Below are 21,242 nucleotides of genomic sequence, written 5' to 3' on the forward strand. Positions count from 1 at the left end.
TCTACCCCTTTTTTGGATTGTGGTACTTAAAAATGATAAGAAATAAATGTGGACATATTTAATATTTACTGAATTGTCTTCCTGGTACTATCCTGTGTTTCTGTATATCTTTTGTATCTCTGTTTATTCTCCCTAACATTTCTAATTTACTTGCCCCTACCCTGAAACATACAAACCCATAAATGGTGGAATCTGACAGATGTTGCACCAACATGTGGCTATGACACTAAACCAAATAAATGATAAATTATGAATGACTGAATTTCTATAAGAATAGAACTGTATATGTTACTGTATTCATAATAGGCACTCGTTTGTCTAAAAGTAGTTTCAAATTAAGATCCCTGTTACACATTACTCTTCATTTACATTGAAATATTTGTATCTGTGCACAATAGCTATTGACATTTGTTATTGTGAATTGTGTCAATAGTTTTCATATTCTTGTTTTCTCAGTTCTAAGTAATATTGTCCCATAAGGATATATGTTTTTAAGAGAGGAGGACTGAATTGATCAAAGCTCTGCAAGGCAATTAAGGTCTTTTTGTTTTTGTTCTTATTCTATGTCTGTTATTTCTTTAGATTTTCCTAGTTACTGTCTGTTCCATCCATTACTTTGAGGGGGTGTATAATAGGCTAGAATCTCTTCTGGACAGCCTCCAATGGAAATCTACTTAGCCACAGAGAACCAGAGGAAAGTTTGTGTGCGTCAGTTCCCAGGGTCTTAAAGCTTTATCTTTCCTGCCACTACTGCTACTGTTTTCATTCCAGCTGGCTCTTCCACCCTTCTTAGATGGCTGCCTTCATTCACCTAGCCAGTGAAGAATCACAGCTGCGCCCCATTTCAGAATCCCCAAAGCTCCCAAACCAATATTCATTTGAATGACCTTCTATCACTTTGCATATATACACACCAGAATCTGTTCCTGGGGAAGATGAATGAAATTGTTCTTTGTTGCTATGACAAGTTCACAGGCAGCCAAAATTTTCCCATTTAATTTAGAAACAGAGACAGGAAGTGACTAACATCTATATAAGCACTGATAATTAACTGACTTCACGTTACATGCCCTTGAGTTACTCATGCCTCTAGCCAACTTAATTCCCTTTGTCCCTCTTCAACCTCAGTGCCTTAGTTTTGTTTGCCAAAGCTCCTTGCTCAGCTGTAAGACCTCATGCTGTGACAAAGATAACTAACTGTATAAATTAGAAGTGGGACCTCTACTAGGCACAAAGAAAACTAAGTAATCATACAATCAAAGGGAATGTTTCACACTTACCTTACCAATGTGTGATGAATATGTTAATGAATGAAGGATATTCCTTAGAAAGAATTCCTAAGTCTTTATTACTGCATTAATTATATTTATTTCTTGTGCTCAAAAGGGTTACTTCCTTTTCAAACTATTCTCAGAAGAAAATATGAGGTCAGTAAACACTGCACCTTTCCAAGTTTGTCTCTCAATAAAACATACATTGCAGTATTTTCTGCTATAAAATGATCAACTCATAAACAGAGGTCATTTTCAAGAATGGGTATGGCCTTTTTTGATTCTAGATAGAGAATTCACTGAGACATTATTCTTATGCAAAGACCCTTTACTACCTTCACTTAGCACATCAATATCTGTGTATTTTAAAAACTACCACTCTACTTAATATGATAATAATAAAAGGTACAAATAGTTTTAGTATATGAAATAGAAAATATTAATACTTTCTATTAACAACATATTGTAGTTATATATTATATTATATATAACAATGTATTGTTTATATTGTCATATTTAAGTTGTATATATAATTATATCATATTAATTATATAGTTATATCATACTAAAGTTATAAATTGAAAAAATCATTTAACATGCCTTTTTACAACTTTTATTTATTACTGTGTTTGTATTATGTTTGGTGTTTGTGCATAATAAAGTGTACATGTGATGATCAGAGGAATACTTTCAGTAGTTGGTTCTTATCTTCACCTTCTTGAGGAAGTATCTCTTTTATTTTCTAGTCTTTATTTTACTGTATTTTATTTTTCTGAGTGAATATATCAAGGTGTAGAGTAGTCAGCCTCCCAAATAGAAGTCAACTTCTTACACTATTTTATAGTTTGCACACTTAAAACCCAAATCTGTTATTTCTATCTGTGCTCCTCTGCCTACATGTTTCTTTATATTATTCTTTTTTATTGTTGTGAGTTTCACACATGTATGTATTGAATTTTGGTCAAATTTTCCTATTTTTCCTCACCAATTACTATCCTGTCCTCCCACCATTTTTCTTCTCCAATTTCACATGCTCTTTATTTTTCAAATGAATTGAATTCATTTGCTGATGCCTGTATATGCACAATTATAAGACTATCTGTGGGAACACAGGTAACCTCCGAGGAACCTCATACCTTCAGGTTTCTTCAGAAAAAATGACTTCCTTCCCACAGAAGCCAGTAATTACTAATAGCTCCTTAGCTAGGCATGAGACTTTATGACCTTTCTCGTGTCTGTGCTGGGATATTGGTCAATTTCATCTTGTGTAGATCTTATACATGTAGATATAGTTACTGTGAGTTTGTAAGTGTAGAACGGTTCTGTTATACCTGACAGATATTGTTTTCAATTCATGTGCATATATCCATTACATCTGTCTTGAGCACATGAGCCTTCAGAGTAGGTGCTATAATATAGATATCTCATTTACAGATGAACACTCCACAATCACTTTTTCTTGGCATGTTGAGGGTATCTTTTGTTTTTTCTTCCATACTACATAGCTGGCTCTTGAGTTTCTGGAGTATGATTGCTTTATTAGTTACATTTGTTATTAAACAGTTTCATATGTGTACATAATATATATTGAACACTCTTGTCCCCACTTTCACCCATATTCCCACTATCCCTCCCTATTCATGCTTTGCAATACAAACCTCATTTTTTTTTTATTTTCAAGACAATTTATTTTGTTTTATGAGCCTCTAAGTTTAACCAGGATTGTCTCTTTGGCCATCAGAGCCTGAAGGTACACAAGTGAAGTCAAGGATTCCCTTTCTCCAAGAATCTATCAATAGTCAACAGTTTGATAGGTAGGAATAGGGTACTGTGAACCTCTTCTCTATCCATAACTGATTGTTGACATCCCTAGTCTTACAAGGGGCCATTCCTGAAAACTTCAGTTGCTGTGAGTTCAGAACTGCAATGGTTATGTTGAGTATAAAAGATAGCATCCTTTCAGAATCCTTCACCTTATGCTTCAGTTCTTACATATGTCATGTGATGTGGGAGAGTCTTCTGTTTGTGTTGATTTCATTGGTTAATAAAGAAACTGCCTTGGCACATTTGATGCCAGCCCTTAGGTGGGTGGAGTAGGCAGAACAGAATGCTGGGAAGAAGGCAGTGAGGCAGATGCTTCAGGCAATGGCCATGCCTCTCCTTTCTGGGTCAGGCGCGATGGAGCCAGTCGCCAGGTCAGACATGCTGAATCTTTCCTGGTAAGACACCACTCACGGTGTTACACAGATTATTAAATAGGAGTTTAAGCAAGATGTGAGAATAACCAATAAGAGGCTGAAAGTAATGGGCCAGGCAGTGTTTAAAAGAATACAGTTTCCATGTAATTATTTCCAGGCATAAGCTAGCCAGGCAGCCAGGATTTGGGTGGCAGGAACGCAGCCCGCAGCTCTCAATACAGTCATGCTCCTTTTTTTCTAATGTTCCCGGGGAAGGTTGTAAAAATATTTTGTTTAGGGATAAACCTTCAACTGTGGTACCTTCACAAATAGAGTCATCCTATAGTTACAAAAGATAGTAAAGAAGAATGACAAGAATGTGTGTTGTTTTAGGGAGCCTCTGGGGCCTCCCTGACCAACTCTTGGGACAATTTTGATTAGTAACCCACTACACCAAGGAGAAGCATTTTGTAGTCATGCAGGATAATTCCTTTTCCATATATATATATATATATATATATATATATATATATATTCACTTTGGTAATAAGTTTTCAGGTGTTATATAGCTTTTTCATATTTTGTTCATTTTCATTAATCACATAATTAATTGAATTTTTTGCATTCCCTTTATGAAAAATGACCACTTGAAGGAGAATATATCTTTAACTTATTTTCAGATTATCTATGAATTATATTACATATTTATAATATAACTTAAAATAAATAAGTAGTATAAAACATGATAGAATTGATAATTCAACAATGTTCAAAATTTATCAATGTTTGGGATATTAAACAAAAATAACAAAAATATAAATCTACTTAATAATAATTATAGTCATCATAACTAATATACAGTCAAATATATATACATATATATATATATATATATATATATATATATATATATATATATATATATATATTCCTTTCACATAACTTCAAACTGTTATCAAATTTGGCACAGGAACCAAGAAAGCAAATTTTATTTTTAACAATAAATAGAGAAATTTCAAGAATAAACCATGCCTTACATTACCATCTGTAGTAAGGAGCGGGCAGGCCTGCTTTTCATCCCGCCTGGCTCCCACATGACTAGCTTTACATCCAAAATAACAACACACAAACTGTATTCATTTAAACACTGCCTGGCACATTAGTTTCAGCCTCTTATTAGCTAATTCTCACATCTTGCTTTAACCCATATTCAGTAATGTGTGTAGCACCCCGAGGTGGTGTCTTACCGGGAAAGATTCAGCATGTGTGACCTGGTGGCTGGCTCCATGGCATCTGTCTCCCTGAGGAGAGGCCTGGCATCTGCCTAACTTTCCTTCTTCCCAGCATTCTGTTCTTTCTACTCTACCTATCTAAATTCTGCCCTATCAAAAAGCCAAGGCAGTTTCTTTATTAACCAATGAGAGTCCTCCATCAACCATCTAGTACCTCCTTGAAGCCAGTGGTCCATGTATTCAAGTTCTAATTCAGGCTACAGCAATTAACTATGGTTTAAACATGCTGTACAAACTAATTATTGATCTGCCAGTGGATGGACTCCTTGAAATAGGCTTGGTTTCTCTGCCCAGTACTGAACTCTACAGTGGCTTCTAGGTAGATATGATTAGTTAATGAGGCTATGCTCTTAGTTTTCAGTAAAGAAGCAAAAGATGACTGTTATGGGAATATAAAAGGTTAGCAACTGCCTCCTGTCTATGCAACTTTTCCTCCTTTATCTTGGCTAGGTATATTCATTGACATGTCTAAACTAGACTTATCCTGAGATCAGGTCCCAAAGTTCTATATTGTATATTCTTTAAAACATTACTACTAAAAGAATGATTTTGACACTTAATAGATATTGTTTTGCCCTTCTGAATTGCTTTTCCTCATTGTGACCTGGACTGATCTGTGCTGGGATGGTTATTGCCTGCTCTAAGCCCTGTGTTAGTAAAGATACTGCTCCTGACCTTAGCATTTTATGCCAAAAACTCATTCAGCATTTTTCTGCTTTCTAATCTTGGCATACTGCATTGTGTTTTATATCATGACTGATTTCTCTCTTCATGATTAAAATGTGAAAGGCTAGTTTTGAAGAAGGCTTTCCCATCTGGAGAATAAACTTAAAATAGATCCATTTGTACAACATCTGCTATCTTCTTGGGAAACAGAACTAAGCATTTTCCAGATATGACATCCATGAAGATACACTGCACTGTTCAGAGCTCCCTTCAAGAGAATCTTTTGCAGGGAGCACAGTAAACTAAGATCCTCTAGCTGCTACACTTTTACATATACTGTGGTACTTGCTTCAGGGCCCCAATTTTCCCAGGAGCTGTTCCTACGCATCTCATATCCAGGACATCTTGACTTGATGTAGGCAGGGCTCCTGTAGGTTCCTGGAATCATTTCACTGGTCAAGTTGAGAAGATTTTGCATGCTGCAATCAGAAAACTGAACTACAGTCTTAAGCCTTTTCCTATTTATAATTGACTCCCTCAACCCATATCTCCATTAGCTTCTCAGAGGATTCAAATTAGCACAGCAGGAATCAGAAATCATTATAGAAGATAATATTAAGATTGATTTTTATAACTGAGCCATTTATTGCTTGGCTGGAAAGAATAATTCATTCTTCAGTGAAATATGAAGTAAGGGCTATCCTTAGCTTGGTTACTGAAGATTTTACTAGTGTTTTCCTGAGATAATATCTTATTAGGAAGAGTATATTTTCAGGAATAAAGATTTTTGCCATCTGGCTAATAATGGGCAGTACCAAAAAGAATACTGAGTTGACAATCATACAGTAGAACTGACACCCTATAACAGAATGTTTAAAAGTAATAATGGTTACAAAATAAGAGCTGAAGGTATTTTAGAGTCTAGTTTCACAAAAAGGAAAATGTATTTGCCCCAGGAATAGCCTCTGCCTTCTCAATTTGTTTCCAATCCTTAAACTAGCCTTAAGCCCCATAAATTTCCAGGTGAGGCAATGATATATGTCTCCCCAAAGATCACCATTTTGTTTATATTCATTTCACCATCATCTTCATCAAACTATTTTAATATGCATATAAGCATATATGACAAATATTATATTCATAGAAACACTAAAAGAATATACTCTTTTCCTACCCCCTTTTGTTTTATTCTCTCTAATATTTTACATTTCCAGACACTAAAATTTCAGGATATAAAATTTATCTCCATTTCTGACCCATACTTTTAAATATTTTATTGATTTGTATAACATATATTAATATTTAATATACTAAATGTGCATAAGATATATATATATATCTTGCATATGAGTGAAAAATAGGTTTTTTGTTGGTTTTTCTTCTCTCTCATTCTCCTCTGTTGTAACTCCCTCTGATTAGACTTTTGTCTCTCCTACATAGTTCCCTTTATATATTTGTAATATTTATGTCATCTACCTCTATCTATACTGATATGTTTCAATTAGAGTCCACATATGGAATAAAACATAAAATATTTGCATTTGGAGTTTAGCTTATTTTATTCTACTATTCTACTATATTCAACTTAAGTTGAATTTATTATCCTGAATATAATTTTATTCTTTTAATGGCTGAAAAGTTTCAGCCATTAAAATTATGTATACAGACCATAATTTCTTTATCTATTTATCTGTTGAAGAGCATAAGCTTGTTCAATATCTTGACTATTGTTAATAATGATGCCATAAACATGAATATGCACATTACTTTGTGATACGTTGACTTAACATTTTTGTGTATGCACCCAAAATTAGTCCAACTAGATCATATAGTACCATGGTTGTTTTAATATTTTTCTGATACCTCATACTTATTTGCATATTTACTGTGTTGTTTGAGTTTCTTTTGAACAGTGTAGAAGTGCTCCTTTTTCTCTTAATCTTTTCCTACATTTTCTGTCAGTTTTTGGTAGCAACCACTCTCACTGGGATGAGAGGAAATAATGATATAACCTAATTTGCTTTTCCCAGATGGTTAATTTTCTTATATCTTGTTGATCATGTTTATTTCTTATATACCAATTAAAATTATGAGATTATAGTAAAAATACCAACCCAGATTTGATTACAAAGATTGGCGAACTTAAAAAGCCAAAAAACTGAAAGAGATACGTAATGATCCAATATGTTTCTGGGTAGTAGTTTAAATAATATTAAATATGGATTTTTAACCTCAAAAACAATTACCATTTTCAGCAATAAAGAGAAGATAAACCCAAAGATAGTAGGAGTATATCTGTACAACCAAAGTGGTAAATTGCAGTAGCAAATGTAGGCATCACTTAGATTCTTGCTGCAGGGAGCACAGTTGATTTGAATGTCTGTTGCTGATGTGGGAGTTCTCTCTGTGTACTTTAATTATGATTAATGACTAAAGAAACTGCCTTAGCCTGTTTATAGTGCAGAAAGTAGGTAAGCAGGGAAGATGGAACTCAATTCTGGGAGAAATAAGGATGGAATCAGAGAGATGCCATGGATCCTTGGCCAGAGGCAGGCATGCTAAATCTTTGCCAGTAAGCCACTACCACATGGTGATATACAGATTAATAAAAATGGGCCAAATTTAGATGTAAGAGCTAGCCACTAAGAAGCTAGAGCTAATGGGCCAAGCAGTGATATAAAGGATAAAGTTTCTATGTAATTATTTCGGTTATGGGCAGCCAGGACAAACAAGCAGTCCCTTCTACAGCAGATTGGTGCCAATGTGGGTAACTAAATCCACATCAAATCTTAGAGGGCTTGAAAATGAATTCTAGACAAAAAATACAGAGTTTAAGAGAGATTCTTGATGTTTACTGGTGGCATGCCACAGCTCCTTTAAGAGAGGTTTTCCTGACTCAGAAGCAGCTGCAGTAAAAATGCCATGCTGTTTTAAAATGTAGCTTCCTGGGATGTGCTACCAGTGTTGATGTGGGACGGTCTTCTATCTATCTGTTGCTTTCATTGGTTAATTAATAAAGAAAACTGTTTTTACCTGATAGGTCAGAACATAGTTAGGCAGAGTAGACAGAACAGAATGCTGGGAATAAGGGAAGTAAGTCAGATGCCATGATTCTTCGACCTGAGAAAGATGTAGGTTAGAATCTTTTCCAGTAATCTACCACCTCGTGGTGCTACACAGATTACTAAATATGGGTTAAAGCAAGATGTGAAAATTAGCCAGTAAGAGGCTAAAATGAATGGGCCAAGCAGTTTTTAAAAAAATACAATTTGTGTATTGTTAATTTTGATAAAGCTAGCCAGCAGTGGCCGGGAGCTGGGCGGTAAGACACAGCCTGCAGCTCCTTCCACACAGTGTGAACTCTGGTTATGGAGCATTTTTATGGCATTTGTGGGCCCAGGAGTTTGTGTGTCCACTCGGTGTTGGAACATACCTAAACAGAGTAAAGGCAATATACAGCAAGCCAACAGCCAACATCAAACTAAATGGAGAGAAACTCCAAGCAATCCCACTGAAATCAGGAACAAGACAAGGTTGTCCACAATCTCAATATATATTTAATATAGTTCTTGAGGTCCTAACTTATTGAGGTCCTAACTTATTGAGAAATAAGACACCAAAAACAAGATCAAGTGGATACAAACTGGAAAAAAGAAGTCAAACTCTCACTGTTTGCTGATGATATGATAGTTTACATAAGCAACACCAAAAATTCTACCAAGAAACTTCTACAAATCATAAACACTTTCAGTAATGTATCAGGATACAATATTAACTCAAAAAAATTAGTAGCCCTCCTGTGCTCAGATAATAAAAGGGCTGGGAAGAAATCAGAGAAACAACACCCTTCACAATAGTCACAAATAGCATAAAATACCTCGAAGTAACTCTAACCAAACAAGTGAAAGGCTTGTATGACAAGAACTTTAAGTCGTTGAAAAAAGAAGTTGAAAAAGACACCATAAAGTGGAAAGATCTCCCATGCTCCTGCATAGGCAGAATTAACATAGTAAAAATGGCAATCTTACCAAAAGCAATCTACAGATTCAATGCAATTCCCATTAAAAACACAGCAAAATTCTTCACAGACCTTGAAAGACCAGTACTCAACTTCATTTGGAAAAGCAAAAAACTCAGGATAGCCAAAACAATCCTATACAATAAAAGAACTTCTGGAGGCATCACAATTCCTGACTTCAAACTCTACTACAGAGCTACAGTATGGAAAACAGACTATTGGCCTAAGAACAGACAGGAGGACCAATGGAACTGAATCAAAGACTAAGATATTAATACACACTCCTTCGAACATCTGATTTTTGACAAAGAAGAAAAATATCAAGTGGAAAAAAAGAAAGCATGTTTAACAAATAGTGCTTGCATAACTGGATATCAACATGTAGGAGAATGAAAATAGATACATATCTATCAACATGCACAAAACTCAAGTCCAAATGTATCAAAGACCTCAACATAATGCCAGCCACACTGAACCTTATAGAAGAAAAAATGGAAAGTACACTTGAATGCATTGGCACAGGAGACCACTTCCTAAATATAACCCAAGACACTGAGAGAAACAATTAATAAATGGGACCTCCTGAAACTGAAATGCTTCTGTAAAGCAAAGGACATGGTCAACAAGACAAAACAACAGCCTACAGAATGGGAAAAGATCTTCACTAACCCCACATCAAACAGAGGTCTGATCTCCAAAATATACAAAGAACTCAAGGAATTGGTCATCAAACAAGCAAATAATCCAATAAAAAATAGAGTACAGACCTTAACAGAGAAATATCAACAGAGGATTCTAACATGGCTGAAAGACACTTAAGGAAATGTTCAACATCCTTAGTCATCAGAGAAATGTAACTAAAACAACTCTGACATTCCATCTTATACCTGTAAGAATGGCCAAGATCAAAAATACTGATGTCAATTTATGCTGGAGAGGTTGTGATGGAGGACTCTCATTGGTTAATAAAAAAACTGCCTTGGCTTTTTGATAGGGCAGGATTTAGATAGGTGGAGTAGACAGAACAGAATGCTGGGAAGAAGGAAGTGAGGCAGATGGCTCAGGCAGCTGCCTCAGGCAATCACCATGCTTCTCCTCTCCAAGATGGATGCAGGTTAAGTGCTCTCCTGGTAAACCACCCCTTGTTGTGCTACACAGATTATTAGATGGGTTAGTTAAGATGTGAAAATTAGCTAATAAGAGGCAGAAACTAATGGGTCAGGCAGTGTTTGAATGAATACTATTTTTGTGTTGTTATTCTGGGGCATAAGCTAGCCAGGTGGCCGGGAGCAGGGCAGGACGACAAGCAGGCCTGCCTGCAGCTCCCCACTACAAGATTGTGGTGTAAAGGGAACACTTCTGAATTGCTGGTGGGAATGCAAGGTGGTACAACCCCTTTAGATGTCAGTGTGGCAATTTCTCAGAAAATTAGAAAACAACCTTTTTCCAGACCCAGTAACACCACTTTTTGCTATATATCCAAAGGATGCACAATTGTGCCACAAGGACATGTGCCCAGTAATGTTAATAGCAGTATTGTTTGTCATAGCCAGAACCTAGAAACAACTTAAATGATCGTCAACCAAAGAATAGATAAGGAAAATGTGGTATATTTACACAATGGAGTACTACACAGCAGAAAAAAATAATGGCATCTTGAATTTTGCAGGAAAATGGATAGAGCTAGAAAACATTTTTTGAGTAAGGTAACCCAGACCAAGAAAGATAATTATCACATGTATTCATTCATAGGTGGTTTTTAAACATACAGCAAAGAAAATCAGCCTACAAACCACAATCCCAGACAACAATGAAGACACTAAGAGAGACTTAAATAGATCTAATCTACATAGGAAGTAAAAATAAAAAATCTCCTGAGTAAATTGGGAGCATAGCGACCTTGTGGGAGGGTTAAAATGGAGAGGGAGAGACAGGGAGCGGAGCAGAGAAAAATGTGTAGCTCAGTAAAAATCAATATAAAAATTAAAAAGGGGTAAAGAAAAATAAGCCACGTAAAGATGGAAAATTCACAGAGAGTCTGGATTATGTATATTATTGTGTTTTCTTTGAATTTTTTACTGTGAGAAAGCTAAGTACAGAGATACGTTTCATTGTATGGGCTGCTAAGCTAAATAAGGATAGAAATTATAAAGGTATCATGACTTTAAAATTTGGGTCTGAGCATATGTTGCTTTGGATAAGTTCTTCTCTTGTTTCCACAGAAGATGAGAACCTGTGGATTGCTTCCAGACCAATATGGTTTCATGGAACAAGATCTCCTGAAATGTTGTGGACACACCCACAAAAAATACTTTGCCCAACTGCTGACTGAGATTAACATAGCACAGAGGATACACCATGAAAGACTTAGGCCTGTTATTATTATTGGGCCTTGAATCTTGTTATTCACTGGTATTGGTACTTAAATTTAAATTTTCAAGTCATTAGATATTTCTATACATGTGTATACTCTTCTTTTCTCAACAATTCACTGTTACCTTTTAAATCTTGATACCAAGCAAAAGTCATTTAAATTTCTTTGTCTTTTTGCTGAATTTTCTAGAAAGGAATGATTCAGCATATTGTATTATTGTATGTTATGAATGAATATAGCAATATTTTGAGGAAATTGATCACAAAACTTTCATAAAGCAGAAAGATGAAGTATTATACAATTCTAGGGAATGGTTTTATTTAAATACTTGAATAAATCTTACGATATATAGGGTCAGGATTAATTTATTCACCCTTTCTTTTATCAATATTTCAAATTCGTAATGTTATGATACTTTAATCACTAGAACAGTCATCTAAATATACAGTTATATATGTATAAAATATATAACATCACTAAGAATGGATATAGTTATGGATATGATAAATCAACAATAATAAAATATACTGTTCTAATAAGCAGCACTTTTGGATTGAAGTCTGAAAAGTATGCCGATATTCTTTTCATGTCTGGGTCAAAGATGTATGGTTGTTATGGGAATTACTTGGCCTCTTTACCTCAACCTAGTCTATATTCTGTCATAATAAGAATAAAATAGTTGGCCCTTTTGTCCGCGGTGTCCTTGGGCTACCAGGCATGCCTGATTCAGGGCTAAGGAGTTTCATCCAGATGGGTGAGTGTGTGCTATCCTGGGGCGGCCTGTCCTGGAAGAGAGCACAGCCCCCCTCCCCTAGCTCCTGCTGTAGGGGTGTCTTTGATACACATGCCCCTACCTCTCCCAAGCCTGCCCAAGTGTATGCAATGTCCTTGGCTCAGGAACAGTTTCCTGATCCTGCACCAAGGCCATCCACCCAGAGGGGTGAGAGGCTGCCTGCCAGGCAGGCCTGAAGATTCCAGCAGGGGAGTGCGGGCACCTTCAGCTTATGCTGCAAGGTCTGCTGTGTGCTACTGGACCCTGCCCTGCCCCCACATTTGCCCTTTTGTCCGCGGTGTCCTTGGGTTACCAGGCATTCCTGATACAGTGCTGGGGAGTTCCATCCAGGCAGGAACAGTTCCTGCTCCTGCACTGAGGAGATCCACCCAGAGTCAGTCACAGCAAAGATTGGACCAATACACCAAGAATCTCCTGGCTCCATTTGAAGGAAGAGATGGGCAGGCACTAATGCAAGAATTTCTCCAACAACCTGAAAGGCAACATGACATCACCAGAATCCAGGGAAACAGAAACAAGAATTGAACACCCTACTCCAGAAGAAATAGAAGAAATCGACTTTAAATAGTACTGTATGAAAACAATAGAGGACATTAAACAGGAGGTGAAAAACTGCCATAAAGAAATGGAAATGACAAACTAAAAGGTAGATGAAATGAATAAATCTCTCAAAGATACCCAAGAAAAACAAGAAAAAGCAATCAAACAGGTAACAAAAACAGTTCAAGACCTGAAAAATAAAATATTTACAGCAAGCCGACAGCTAACATCAAATTAAATGGAGAGAAACTCAAAGACATCCCATTAAATTCAGGAACGTGACAAGGCTGTCCGCTCTCTCCTTATCTCTTAAATATAGTGCTTGAAGTTCTAGTAATAGCAATAAGACAAAATAGGGGATCAAGGGGATTCAAATTGGAAAGGAAAAAGTTAAACTTTCGTTATTTGCAGATGATATAATAGTGTACATAAGTGACCCCAAAAACTCCACCAAAGAACTCCTACAGCTGATAAACACCTTTAGTAACATGTCAGGATACAAGATCAACTCCAGAAAATCAGTTGCCCTCCTATACACAAAGGATAAGGAAGCAGAGAGGGAAATCAGAGAAACATCACCTTTCACGGTAGCCACAAATAGCATAAAATATCTTGGGGTAACTCTAACCAAGGAAGAGAAAGATCTATTTGACGAGAATTTTAAGTCTTTGAAGAAAGAAATTGAAGAGGATACCAGAAAATGGAAGGATCTCCCTTGCTCTTGGATTGGGAGGATCAACACAGTAAAAATGGCAATTCTACCAAAGGCAATCTATCGATTCAATGCGATCCCCATCAAGGTCCCATCAAAATTTTTCACAGATCTTGAGAGAATAATAATCAACTTTATATGGAAAAACAAAAAAACCCAGGATAGCGAAAACAATCTTATACAATAAAGGAACTTCTGGAGGCATTACCATCCCTGACTTCAAACTCTATTACAGAGCTACAGTATTGAAAACAGCTTGGTATTGGCATACAAACAGAGAAGTCGACCAATGGGATCGAACAGAAGACCCGAATTTTAACCAACAAACCTATGAACACCTGATTTTCGATAAAGGAGCTAAAAGTATACAATGGAAGAAAAAAAGCATCTTCAACAAATGGTGCTGGCATAACTGGATGTCAACCTGTAGAAGCATGAAAGTAGATCCATGTCTATCACCATGCACTAAACTCAAGTCCAAATGGATTAAAGACCTCAATATCAATCTGAACACATTGAGCCTGATAGAAGAGAAAGTGGGAAGTACTCTACAACATATGGGCACAGGAGACTGCTTCCTACATATAACCCCAGCAGCATAGACATTAAGGGCAACGTTGAATAAATGGGACCTCATGAAACTGAGAAGCCTCTGTAAAGCAAAGGACACTGTCATTAAAACAAAAAGGCAGCCTACTGACTGGGAGAAGATCTTCACCAATCCCACAACAGACAAAGGTCTGATCTCTCCAAAATATATAAAGAACTCAAGAAACTAGACTTTAAAATGCTAATTAACCCAATTAAAAATGGGGCAATGAACTGAACAGAGAATTCTCAACAGAAGAAGTTCAAATGGCTAAAAGACACTTAAGGTCATGCTCAACCACCTTAGCGATCAGGGAAATGCAAATCAAAACAACTTTGAGATACCATCTAACACCTGTCAGATTGGCTAAAATCAAAAATACCAATGATAGCCTTTTCTGGAGAGGTTGTGGAGTAAGGGGTACACTTATCCATTGCTGGTGGGAATACAAACTTTTGCAACCACTTTGGAAAGCAGTGTGGAGGTTTCTCAGGAAATTTGGGATCAATCTATCCCAGGATCCAGCAATACCACTCTTGGGAATATACCCAAGAGATGCCCTATCATACTACAAAAGCATTTGTTCAACTATGTTCATAGCAGCATTATTTGTAATAGCCAGAACCTGAAAACAACCTAGATGCCCTTCAATTGAAGAATAGATGAAGAAAGTGTGGAATATATACATATTAGAGTACTACTCAGCAGTAAAAAACAATGACAACTTGAATTTTGCATACAAATGGATGGAAATAGAAAACACTATCCTGAGTGAGACAACCCAGACCCAAAAAGATGAACATGGGATGTACTCACTCATAATTTGTTTCTAGCCATACATAAAGGACAGGGAGGCTATAATTTGTGATCCTAGAGAAGCTAAATAAGAAAGTGAACCCAAAGAAAAACATATAGTTATCCTCCTGGATATTGGAAGGAGACAATATTGCTGGGCAAAAATTGAGATATTGGGGGTGGGGTGGGATGGGGCTAATGGGAAATGGGAAGCAAAAAGCGTGAAGGGGAGGATGGGGAAAGATTGGGGGAATGGGATGGTTGGGATAAAGGAAGGGTGGATATATGAGCAGGGAAGTATATATCTTAATTAAGGGAGGCATTTTAGGGTTGGCAAGAAACTTGACTCTAGAGGGGTTCCCAGGGGTCCAGGGAGATATCCCCAGCTATTCCCTTGGGCAGCTGACGAGAGGGAGCCTGAAATGGCCCAATCCTATAGCCATACTGATGAATAGCTTGCATATCACCATAGAACCTTCATCTGGCGATGGATGGAAATAGAGACAGAGCTCCACATTGGAGGACCGGACAGAGCTCCCAAGGTCCAAAGTGGGAGCAGAAGGAGGGAGAACATGATCAAGGAAGTTAGGACCGCGAGGGATGCACCCACTCACTGAGATGGTGGGACTGATCTAATGGGAGCTCACCAAGGCCACTGTAGTGTGGAGCTGCAGGCAGGCCTGCTTTTCGTCCGGCCCAGCTCCCGCATGGCTAGCTTTACACCCGAAATAACAACACACAAACTATATTCATTTAAACACTGCCTGGCCCATTAGTTTCAGCCTCTTACTCACATCTTGACTAACCCATATTTAATAATCTGTGTAGCACCACAATGTGGTGCCTTACCTGGAAGATTCTAGCATACGTCCTTCTAGGGCTGGAGCTTCATAGCGTCTGTCCCAGAGAGCAGAGGCATGGCAATTGCCCGAGGCATCTGCCTCACTTCCCTCTTCCCAGCATTCTGTTCTGTCTACTCCACCCACCTATGTTCTAACCTATTAGGCCAAGCAGTTTTTTTTTTTATTAATTAACCAATGAAATCATCAGATAGATAGAAGACACACCTACAACAAGCCAGCTGGATTGGGATTGAAAAAGCATGGGATAAAACGACTCCTTGAACATGGAGGATAATGAGGGCTCCTGACAAGCCAAGGACAATGGCACTGGGTTTGGATCCTACTGCATGTATTGGCTTTGGAGGGGCCTAGCCTGTTTGGATGCTCACCTTCCTAGACCTGGATGGAGGGGAGAGGACCGTGGACTTCCCACAGGTCAGGAAACCCTTACTGCTCTTCAAACTGGAGAGGGAGGGGGAGGGGAGTGGGGGGAGAGGGAGGGAAATGGGAGGCGGGGTGGAAGTGGGGATGAGGCAGAAATTTTTAATAAAAAAATAATAAAAAAAGAAGAGGTGGAAACAAGTTCATAATTTCTCATGAGAAAACCAGAGAATGAATAAATGATTAAATTCATGAATGGAAATAAAGAAATATGGTCATGTACTTATAATATCATTCATGAACACTGGTTCTTGTGAATCATTTGTCATTCTGCCTACAGTAATTTGAATGTCATGCATTTATTTATTGTACAGTCTTTCTAGTTCTTATTTGCATATGTACTAAATTTGGTGATCTTTCTAGTATATACTTTAAATTTTTTTATCTCTCAAATTGTGATCTGCTATATATTTGCTATTTAAATTTTTGATGTTGAAAATTCTACTGTTAAGACTTAATTTGCCTTGAATAAGATAATTCATATCAGTTGTGATAAAATTGAAAATAAAATCATCATTGCAGAGAAAAATTATGGAGATAAGTATCCTTTATATTTCCTTTTGTATTATCTTCTTGATACAAAATTATAGTGGTTTCTATTTTCTCTCTTTTGTGCTGACTATATATATATTATATGTATATATATATGCCACATATGCTCAGTCCAGAAAAATTTATGAAGCAAGAAAGGTTAACAATATCTCTGTATTGAAATCCATCTAACTGACCTTAATTTGCTTCAAAGTTACCTTAGAGTTAAACTGTAGAATCACTTCTTAAGTAATGATCATTCTGAGGAGGATTTTAAAAGATTGTATTATATTTAATTAAATATTTTTGAGTATTTCATACATGAATACTCTTTTACAACATTTCAATCCTTTTCTTCCTACTCCACCTCCTATTGTCTACTGTGTTCCCTTCTCATTTTCTCAATTTTACAACTTTTTCTTCCATAACTATTGTTGTTATACATACTTTCACACACACACACACACACACACACACACACACACACATTTAAAGCACATAATGAGACCATTTCATGTTGTGCCTATGTGCATGTGTTTATGGTTGACCAGTAAGTAGATGGTTACAAAAGGTTACAGATCTTTCTCTGTAGTTCACTTGTTCTCTATTAGCAATCATTGATTGGCTGTAGCTTTCTATTTAGGGATGGAGTCCCTTGAAGTGTCCCTATATGTGGTGGCATCTTAATGATGACATTGTTCAGGTCTTTTTAAAGCAATCATTTTCTTGAAATTTCATGGGTGCAGTGTCCTTGTCATATCTAGAAAACACTGTTTAACAACAGGTATCCAGGGCCTCTCGCTCTGACAGTTTTTTCAACTAGTCTTTCATGATGTTCCCTGAACCTTAAATAAAGAAGTATGCAGTAGTTACAACAATTGAAGCTGGGAATTAGTCATTTATTCATTGCATTTTGAACAGTTGTAAATCTCTGTAGTAACCACTGTCTGCTGCAGAATACAGCTTTTTCAATGAATTATGGGAGACTACTTTGTGTTATAAAAGTATTTAAAACCACTTTTTAAAAATTCTACTGATTTATGAAAATGATATAAGTAGTTTGTCCTCTAGAGTACATGCCCTGAGCAGTAAATGACATTTGGCTAGGTTCACAGTAATGGTTGTAGATTTACTCCTTTCAGTGGGTCTCAAGTCCAATTTTACAGCCCAAGAAAAGTGCCACCATTGTACCATTGGGTACAATGTTCTGGATTTGATATGGTTTGTACAATTGGATCAGATTATTGATTCCTTTTCTACATTTATAGTAATAAACCTAAGACAATAATATAAGTGTTATAAATTATGTAACCAGTATATTTTATTTTATTTTTTTCCACATTTGACTCTCTCTTTTATTTTACTGCTAGATCCTCAGGTATTAACCATTTTCAACAGGTTATAAGTCTATTTTTAGAAGAAATTCTTCTTTTTTTATTAAAAAATTTCCTCATCCTCCCTGCCTCCCATTTCCCTCCCCCTCCCCCTCCCCCTCCACTCTCCCTCCCTCTAGAGTCCAAAGATCAGTCAGTGTTCCCTGCCCTGTTGGGAGTCCAGGGTCCTCCCCCCTCCATCCAGGTCTAGGAAGATAAGCATCCAAACAGGCTAGGCTCCCACAAAGCCAATACATGCAGTAGAATCAAAACCCAGTGCCATTGTCCTTGGCTTCTCAGCAGTCCTCATTGTCCGCCATGTTCAGGGAGTCCAGTTTTATCCCATACTTTTTCAGACCCAGTCCAACAGGCCTTGGTGAGCTCCCATTAGATCAGCTCCACTGTCTCTGTGTGTGGGTGCACCACTTGTTGTCATGACTTCCTTGCTCATGTTCTCCTCCCTTCTGCTCTTTATTAGGACCTTGGGAGCTCAGTCCAAAGGTCCTATTCAGGATAAGAAAACATTATCCTGAGTGAGGTAACCCAGACCCAAAAAGATGAATATTGGGATTTACTCACTCATAATTGGTTTCTAGCCATAAATAAAGGACATTGAGCCTAAAAGTCATGATCCTAGAGAGGCTAATTAAGAAGGTGAACCCAAAGAAAAACATATAGTTATCCTCCTGGATATTGGAAGGAGACAAGATTGCCAGGCAAAAATTGGAAAATTGGGGGTGGGGTGGGATGGGGGTAAGGGGAGATGAGGAGAGAAAAGTGAAAAGGAGAGGAGGGTGAGAGCTTGGGGGAATGAGATGGTTGGGATAAAGGAAGGGTGGATATGAGAACAGGGAAGTATATATCTTAATTAAGGGAGCCATTTTAGGGTTGGCAAGAAACTTGACCCTAGAGGGATTCCCAGGTTTCCAGGGAGATGTCTCCAGCTAGTTCCTTGGACAGCTGAGGAGAGGGAACCTGAAATGGCCCAATACAATAGCCATACTGGATCAGATGTGTTATGTATATAGTACAAAGCCTATTCCTGATTATGTCTTACACCTGTATAATAAAGCCAATTCTGTAACATCTGGTATAAATTCACTGGTTTCAATATGCAAGACAACTCTTTCAGCATATTGTGAATCAGTAACTTTATTAAAAGGTTCTTTAAAATCTCTTAGCACCATGAGAATAGCATATAATTCTACATTCTGGACAGAATTATAAGGGCTTTGTTCCATCTCATTTAATTCTTCTGATTTGTAACCTGCTTTCCCTGATTTATTTGCATCAGTATAAAATATACAGGTGCTAGTTATTGGAGCATCATGTACAATTCAGGGACAAATCAAAGAAGTTCTCCTTATAAAGTTAAGTCTATCACGTTTGGGATAATTGCTTTAATTTCTACCAAAAAATCAGCACAAGCTCTTTACCAGGTTTATTGTCTTCCTATAACATTTTTATTTCATCAGTAGTGAAAAGCACTATAATCTCCTCTGGGTCTATACCTGCTAATTGACAAAGTCTCAGTAACTTTTATAATTAATTCAGAGACCTTTTCCACATACATTTTTAATTTTTTACTTGGTTTATGTGGTAAAAAGATCCATTCTAATATAATATCATCCCTCTGCATTAAAATTCCTGCATTAAAATTCCTGCATTAAAATTCCTGGAAGGCAATATGACTAGATTACAATTAAGATTTGCATTCACCCTATCTACATGTGCCTCCTGCAATTGCTCCTCAACAGCCACCAATTCATTTTCTGCTTCAGCTGTTAATTCTCTTGGACTATTCAAGTCTTTCTCACCATCTAAGGTTTTGTATAAATGAATTATAAGATCACGTGTTCTCCCAACAGCTGGTTGTAGACTGGCAATGTCTCCCAATAATCTTTGTAAGTCATTAAGATTCTGCAACCCTTCTCTCCTAATTTGTGCCTTTTGTGTTCTAATTTTCTGTAAGCCTATTCTGTAACCTAGGTAATTAACAGAATCTCCTCTTTGAATCTTTTCAGGAGCAATTTGTAATCCCTATTTAGGCAAGACTTTATTTCCTCAAACATCCTTTCTAAAGTATTTGGATTTGAATCAGATAACAAAATGTCATCCATGTAATGGTAGATTATAGACCTAGGAAATTGCTTATGTATTATTTCCAATGGCTGCCTGACAAAGTATTGGCACAGGGTGGGGCTATTGTGCATTCCCTGTGGGAGGATGGTCCATTGATATCTTCTAGTAGGCTGGGAATTATTATAAGTAGGCACTGTGAAGGCAAACTTTTCTCTAGCCTTTTCTTGTAAAGGTATAGTAAAGAAACAATCCTTTAAATCAATAACTATGAGAGGCCATCCCTTTGGTAACAGAGAAGGAAGAGGAATTCCATGTTGTAAAAGGCCCATAGGTTGAATAACCTTGTTGAGAGTCCTTAGATCTGTCTCCATTCTCCATTTTCCAGATTTCTTTTTAACAACAAATACAGGTGAATTCCAAGGGCTGGTAGCTTCTTTCATATGATGAGTATCTAGTTGCTCTTGTACCAGCTGTTCTAAAGTCTGCAACTTTTCCTCAGCTAGAGGCCACTGTAGAGAGCTGGTTTTGAACTGCATAGGAACTCTGTGCAAGGGAGACTTGAAGTGGCATTCTTGCTGATAAGCTTGGCAAACCAAGTTGGGAAAAGGCAAACCTCTCCCATCAGTAGAGTGCCTTGCCAATGGCCAGTCCTTGAGAACACAGATGTGCACTGTAGTTCAAAGGATCTGATTAGGTCGTGGTTTGTCTTCTGATGAGGTATTTTTACATATTGTATTACAACAAGT

This window comes from Arvicola amphibius, chromosome X, assembly GCF_903992535.2.
Source record: "Arvicola amphibius chromosome X, mArvAmp1.2, whole genome shotgun sequence".
Classification (NCBI taxonomy): domain Eukaryota; kingdom Metazoa; phylum Chordata; class Mammalia; order Rodentia; family Cricetidae; genus Arvicola; species Arvicola amphibius.